Consider the following 7,986-nt stretch of genomic DNA (forward strand, 5'->3'; position numbering starts at 1 on the left):
TCGGGCACTGCCTGAGGGCCCCATGCCACTAGGGGGCCCCATCAGGGTTGCCAGGCTTAGTAAAACCAGGGACAGTATGTAAAAATCTATGTTTTTTTTTAGATCTGTCCCTGATATGTCCACAACCAACATGCTTTTGATGTGAAAATCCAGAGATTTTAGCTGCACTGCCTCCTGGCGTGGTGGCCATCTGTAAGCCCAGGGGCCCCATAATCTTTTATTCCCCGGGGGCCCCATGAGTTGTCAGTCTGCCCCTGCCTGCAGCTGCAGGCATCATTTAGATTTATTTTTCTGGCGGCGATTCCCTGCACCGTGAAAACAATCAAGCAGCTGTTCAGCCGATTGATTGTTTTTACAGGCGGTGGGAGGAAACAGAGAATACTATGGACCAGATGATCCCCTATGACAGCCATCACTAATAGGCAGTCCGCGGTCCGAACACGGACCGAGCAATGCTCGTGTCTGGACCGTCAGGCCGCCAGTGTACAGCGCCACATTCCTACGGCTCCGTTTAGCAGTCATTGGTTGCCTGGACCACGGGCGCCCTGCAACCATTGTGCCCATCAGCGTCCCCCTTAACAATAAATGCCCCTTAACATAAAACATGCTCATCAGAGTGCCCCTTAACATAAAATGTGCCCATCAGAGTGCTCCTTAACATAAAATGTGCCCAGCAGAGTGTCCCTTAACATAAAATGTGCCCCTTAACATAAAATGTGCCCATCAGAGTTCCCCTTAACATTAAATATGTCCATCAGCATGCCCCTTATTTTATGTTAAAGAAAAATGCTGATGGGCACATATGTTAGTGGGGGCAGAGTGATGGGCACATATTATGTTAAAGGGGCATGATGATAGGCACATATTATGTTAATGGGGCACGCTGATGGGGACACCTGATGTAAAGGGGCACTCTGATGGGGACACCTGATGTAAAGAGGCACTCTGGTGGGGCACCTGATGTAAAGAGGCACTCTGTTGGGGCACCTGATGTAAAGAGGCACTCTGATGGGGCACCTGATGTAAAGAGGCACTCTGATGGGGCACCTGATGTAAAGAGGCACTCTGATGGGAACACCTGATGTAAAGGGGCACTCTAATGGGGACACATGATGTAAATCAGAACTCTGCTGAGCACACCTAATGTAAAGGAGCTCTCTGATGGGCACAACTGATGTGATGGAGACACCTGGTGTAAAGGGGCACTCTGATGATGGTACATAAAGTAAGGGGGACTCTGATGGGGACAAATAATGTAAGGGGGCACACTAATGGGAAACATCAGATGTAAGGGGGCCTCCTGATGGGGAGACCTGATATAAGGGAATACTCTGACGGTGGCAACTGACTTATGGGGGCACCCAATGTAATGAATTACTTTGGTAGGGGTGCCTGATGTAAGGGGGAACACTAATGGGGACATTTACAGTGAGGGTGTGGAGGAAACAGTAAGAAAAGTGCCAGAGAGTGTGGCTTGTGCCAAAAAAGGAAAGTAGACACGTACAATCTTTCATGGCACAGACTTGTGATTCGGACCTCGGATAATTTTTTTTTTAGTTATCGGACCTCCTTGAATATTAATTCACTACCCCTGCCCTATGACCTTCAAAGGCCAGGCATGCCGTTATGACGTCACATCCAGCCTCGGCAGATGTAAACACCATTTCTTCAGGTGGTAAGCCATGATTGTTTTTTTTTTTTTCATCTCAGGCTTTCCAGCCTAGAGGCAAGATGTCACTGTAAAGAGGAACTGTCATGCCCTATTCTGTTTACATTCCTTGTAATAGAAATAAAAGTGATCAAAAAGAAAATGTAAAAATGTCAAAATATAAAAATAAAAGTAAAATAGATAATATATATATATTTTTTAAAGTGCCCCTGTCCCCGCGTGCTCACATGCAGAAGTGAACGCATATGTACGTCGTAGCCGCATATGTAAACGGTGTTTCGTGAAGTATCACTGCGAACGTTAGCGCAAGAGCAATAACTGTAGCCCAATACCTCCTCTGTAACCAGGTAACCTGTAAATTTTTTTAAAGCATCGCCTATGGAGATTTTTAAGTACCAATGTTTGGCGCCATTCCACAAGTGTGCACAATTTTAAAGCATGACATGTTGGTTATCTATGTACTCGGCGTAACATTATCTTTCACATTATGCAAACAAATCAGGCTAACTTTCCTGTTTTGTTTTGTTTTAATTAATAAAACGTTAAAAACATTGCTGCGTAAATATCGTGCAACATAAAAAGTTGCAATAACCAAAATTGTATTCCCTAGAGTCTCTGCTAAACTATATATATATATATATATATATATATATATATATATATATAGATAGATAGATAGATAGATAGATAGATAGATAGATAGATAGATAGAGATATATATATATATATATATATATATATATATATATATATATATATATATATCTCTATGTTTGGGGGTTCTGAGTAAGAACATGATGATTTTTACATGTAGGAGAGAAGTGTCAGAATTGGCTTGGGAGGCAAGGGGTTAAAATGATATTAAAGGGGTTGTAAAGGCATTTTTTTTTTGTTAAAATAATAAACATGTCATACCTTCTCTGTGCAAGGGTTTTGCACAAAGGAACCCCCGATCCTCCTCTTCTGGGGTCCCCCAGCAGTGCTCCTGGCTACTCCTCTTCTCGAATAGACCCACATTCCCCAGGGGCACTCATGCGGGCGCACTCCCGAGTCCTGCTGCTGCGTCCATTGATACAGACAGCAAGACTTGGCCCCCGACCCAGCTTCTGTGTCACTGGCTTTGATTGACATCAGTGTGAGCCAATGGCTCCTGCTGCTATCAATTCAGCCAATAAAGACTGGAGACAGTGGCTGGAGCTGCTCTGTTCATTCCCGTCACTGGAACGATCGGGTTCAGGTAAGTAAAGGGGGCTCTGGGGGGCTGCTGCACTACAAAAGGTTTTTCACCTTAATGCATAGAATGCATTAAAGTGGATGTAAACCCGATTTAATTAAGGCTTGTACCTTGCAGAGTATAGGATTTCATATCATCTGTCCCCAGTCTTGCCACAAAGAGTTAATCCAGCTCTGAGCAATCCTCTTATCTTTTTTTCAGTAAGATAAAAATGGACACAGAGAAATAGGTGTCTGTTTCTTCCCCCTTGCTGTGCCTGACAGGTGATTTACGTATCTCATGCAGGAGCCTGAGAGATATATAACATGATTAAGCAATTTGGTACGTAAAACATGTTAACCTTTCTGCTATAGTCCTGTTGTATCGCAGAAGAGGCTTTACCATGGTTTTCCTCTTTTCTTGGAAACCGATCACAAACAGTGAAACTGGGATCTTTCACGTCGGAAAAACGCACGGTGCCATGTGGGGTCCCCCAAGGATCCCCCCTATCACCGGTGCTGTTCAATATCTATCTTCGTCCTCTCTTTGATATTATCAGTAGCCAAGAACTACTCTATCACTCTTATGCAGACGACACACAACTGTATTTTCGCATCTGCAACAAAAAGGATCATCATCTCAGATTAGAGAAATGTCTCTCTTCAATAGAAAACTGGATGACTAAGAGTTATCTTAAGCTCTAAAACAGAACTCTTTATGTTTAACGCCAGTCGGAAGAGTCAACTGGCAACAAACTGGACACCATCGCCCATTCTGGGACAAATCATCTCCCCTAGCTCCAAAGTCAAAAGTCTAGGAGTCACTTTTGACACCTTCATGACAATGGACGCACAAATAGGGTCAGTAGTCAGCGGGTCGCACCATTTGATGCGCCTACTACGCAGACTTATTCCATTTATCCCCAAAGAAGACGTAGCAGTCGTGGTGGGAACAATCGTGAATTCCAGACTGGACTATGCAAATGCCCTTTACCTCGGGCTCCCCAAGTACCAAATCGCTCGTCTACAAGTCGTACAGAATACGGCCGCAAGACTGGTGACTGGGAAAAAATCTTGGGAATCAATCTCACCTTCACTGAGATCCCTTCACTGGTTGCCAGTGAAAGACAGAATTGCATTCAAAGCACTCTGCCTGACACATAAGTGCATCCATGGGAAGGCTCCAAGATATCTATGCGACAAGATCAAACCTCACAATTCCAACCGCATTCTGCGATCCACCGACCAAAATCTGGTCAAGGTTCCAAAAACCAAATACAAGTCCAAAGGAGAAAGAAGGTTTGCTTTCCAAGGTCCCAGGCTATGGAATGCTTTACCAACCAGCATTCGGTTGGAGCAAAACCACCTGTCTTTCAGAAAGCAGATCAAAACCCTGCTCTTCTGATGGCATGAGACACTAACAACCAGCGCCCAGAAGCAATTCAGTTCGCATGTGCCGCGCTATATAAGTTTTTCATTCATTCATTCATTCATGGTCCGTCGCGCCTACACACAATCGGTTAAAAAAACGATTGTGTCAGAACGCTGTGACGTAAAACACAACGACGTGCTGAAAAAAACAAAGTTCAATGCTTCCAAGCATGAGTCGACTTGATTCTGAGAATGCGTGGATTTTTAACCAATGGTTGTGCCTACTAACGATCGGTTTTGATCAGTTAGGAATCCATAGGTTAAATTTAAAGCAAGTTGACTTTTTTTTAACCAATGGTTAAATAACCTATGGGGCCCATACACGATTTTGACCGATGAAAACGGTCCATCAGACCGTTGTCCTCTGTTTAACCTATCGTGTGTACGAGGCCTAAGGTTCACAGGAATGCAGTTCATTCTACACTACACTAAAAAAACGATCGTGTCAGAACTTGGTGATGTAAAACACAACGACATGCTGAAAAAAATGAAGTTCAATGCTTCCAATCATGCGTCGACTTGATTCTGAGCATGCGTGAATTTTTAACCAATGGACGTGCCTACAGACGATCGTTTTTTTCTATAGGTTTTTTATCCATCAGATAATTCTAAAACAAGTTCCTAATTTTTTAACCGATTGATAAATAACCGATGGGGCCCACACACGATCGGTTTAGTTCCGTCAGACCGTTTCCATCAGACAAACCGATTGTGTGTACGCGGCATTAGTATTAGCTCATAAGAAGAGCAAAAATAAAGCAACACAAATAAAAAAAATAGTAAAAGTAGTAAATTCAAGTGTAAAGGATACCATCGGTATCAAGGAGTTCCAGAGAGGTTTCCCACAACGATCGGGGTACCCCCTAGGCCCCTCAAGAGGTGGTGCAATGTACAGCCAAAATTGAACTAACAAAGATAGTAGGGGCAGAGTACAGAAGAAATTTAGTCAAACAGGAGAATCTGAAGAGGGGCAGGAAGCTCACCTACTTAGTAAGGAGCTAGAGGAGGGATAGGGGAGTCCAGGAAAGAAAAGAAAGACCAGAAGGATGGGCAAAAGGAGAGGGCTGGGGGCAGGGTAGGAAAGGCATATGACATCCATGGTTCCCAAATTTTGAGGAACTTGAGTGTCCCTGCAGATGCTTGACATCTGTTTGTTCTGTCCACCAGATGTATATGTTGATTATCTGTATCTGTGTTAAAATTATATGTAAGATTTGTAATTTACATAAGACAATCTTATGTGGAGTGCAGGCTCCATCTAGTGTTCTTTTTTGGTGTTGCTGCACTTGTTCTGTTTATTTGATTACTGTATGTGTAGTTAAGGAAGTTGTTAGTAAGCAGGGAATTCTGGGTAGAATCTTCACAGTAAATGATGCAGCCACCATTCTTTGAGAAGATACTGCAGGAAGCAAGACATGTATTTCTCAATTTATCGCCATCACCCCTTAGAGAACTTAAAAAGTAAATTTTTACTATCTTATCCTATATTGTAGATTGTTGTTTCTGTAATGTATGCAATATTGTACTTATTGAGGTCTATTTCTGTTATTTTGAAGTTTCATCTGGCTTGTTCTTATAAAACTGAGATGAAAGAAATATGGTATTTGAAGTTTATGGGACAAGGAGGTTTAGCTATCTGTCCTAGAGACAGAACACTGTTCATTTAGCATCAACGCTGTCATGCGATCATTCAGGACAGGTGGCTTTTTCCAGGCTTGGGCAATAGTTCTTTTGGCTGACAGAAATAGGTAGGAGGTGAGTTTCCACTCATAAGAAAACCTCTTTTGGAAGGCCACTTTCCCGAGACCAGAAGCCAATTAGTCTAGGACATTTCCACCATATATGTATAACATTCCCCCGATGGCCACAACCCCAGAAACAGCGGTCACTGTAGGATGGATTGGCATGGGCAATGCGAGCAGGGACCCAATACCAGTGTAGGAGCACCTTATATGCTGCCTCCAAGGTGGCTGTATTAAACAAGCATTTGGCCACAGAAGACAAGGCCCCACTCCAGGCCGCCAAGTCCATTTCGGTCACCAAATCTCATTCCCACTAAGCTACATAAGTGAGAGAGGTATGAGATGAATGATTATTCAGAGAAGCATAGAAAACAATGCACTGCAAAGCATTAAAAACCACCTATAAACTGCAGCACAACCCAACACAAGACAGTATATGCTCATGCTTAACACTAGCATTGTGTTGTGAATTGGGCCCATAGGGAAATCAAATTTTTACAGTATGTTACCAGCTTAGCCTTCTGTATTATTATCAACAGTGAATTTATGAATAGTTGTAACTCATAGGATGACTTTGGCACTTCTCAGTGAAACTTATCAACAATGGCTCATACAAACAATGAAGATCATGCCTTGTCATGTACCTGGGTGTATTTGAACCGGGATCTTCCTGGTCCCACAGCTGCAGCCTTACCTGTTGTGCTACGGAGGAGTTATGGAGATGTCCTCTCAGTATTACGCATTACCTTGGACTCACTAGCCCCATCTGCTGCCAGCTGTGGACAATTTACAATCAAAGCAGCCAATAAATAGCAGCACTTCCTATCTCTCAGCGCCCATTTGTGTGGACTAGCTCCCTGTGTGTTTTGACTGCTTTGTGACCTTGATTATTGTGTCGAACTTCTGCCTGAATTCCTGACTACTTTCTAGCCTGCTGATTTTGTACTTCACCACCAGCTCGTGTATGACCTTTGCCTGCCTATCCACTCTCTGGATTTCGATCGTGTACCGCTTTTCCTGATCTGTTGCCAAAATAATCTGCCTGACAAAGTTTTCGCCTGAATCCTCAGCACACAAGCTCCACTTGGGACACTACTTTTCACAGGTATTTTAAAACTGATCCCAAATAAAACACTAGTACATGATATTGCAAAGCGGTAGAAGGCTACACAATTTACATCATGTAAATTTAAAACCAAGAGACAAGCAAATTAAAACAGCATATACAATAAAATGGCAGAATCAGAATATACTATATGTAAGCAAGCCATTACAAGTATATAGTATGTTTCAGAATTGGTCAGCTTACATTTTAGTCTGAATAATTGTTGCTATTGATTACTATATTTTGCACATCTTGCTTGCTCTTTGCAGCAGGGTGCTAAAACGCCCATTTGTGTGCCAATGTGTAGTTGCCTGTTATTCATATTTTATATGTTTAAATAATTGATGAGTTTTCATTAAATGGATTGCTCTGTGTAGAAACAAATGTTAACAGCTGTTTGAAGCATGTTTGTGAGTTTTCACTGATGTCCTATAAGAAGAACTTGCTTATTAACGGTATTTTAGATAACAGTTCTTACATGCAAAAAGTCATACCTACAAATTTGAACAAATCACAATCATGTTTGTGTGTTTCAGTTTATATTAAAATCTTACTAAACCTAGGACCCTGCATTCACTTTATCTGGCCTCCCACAGTGAACCGAACATGGAAATGTAATTATTTTAGTAAATATAAACTGCTCAATACCTTTTCTCATCAGCATTTAGAGCAATCTTTTGACTTCTAGCAGTGTCTGTCCAGCCAAGCACTAGCTAAAGCTTGTAGAAGGAGTTTTCATATAGCACTGAGCTGTCCTATCAGGATCCAGGACCTCTGACTCTGTGTGGACAGAACTGAGCATGTACAGCCTGGCTTTATAGGCTTTG

This window comes from Rana temporaria, chromosome 2 (assembly GCF_905171775.1).
Source record: "Rana temporaria chromosome 2, aRanTem1.1, whole genome shotgun sequence".
Taxonomy (NCBI): Eukaryota; Metazoa; Chordata; class Amphibia; order Anura; family Ranidae; genus Rana; species Rana temporaria.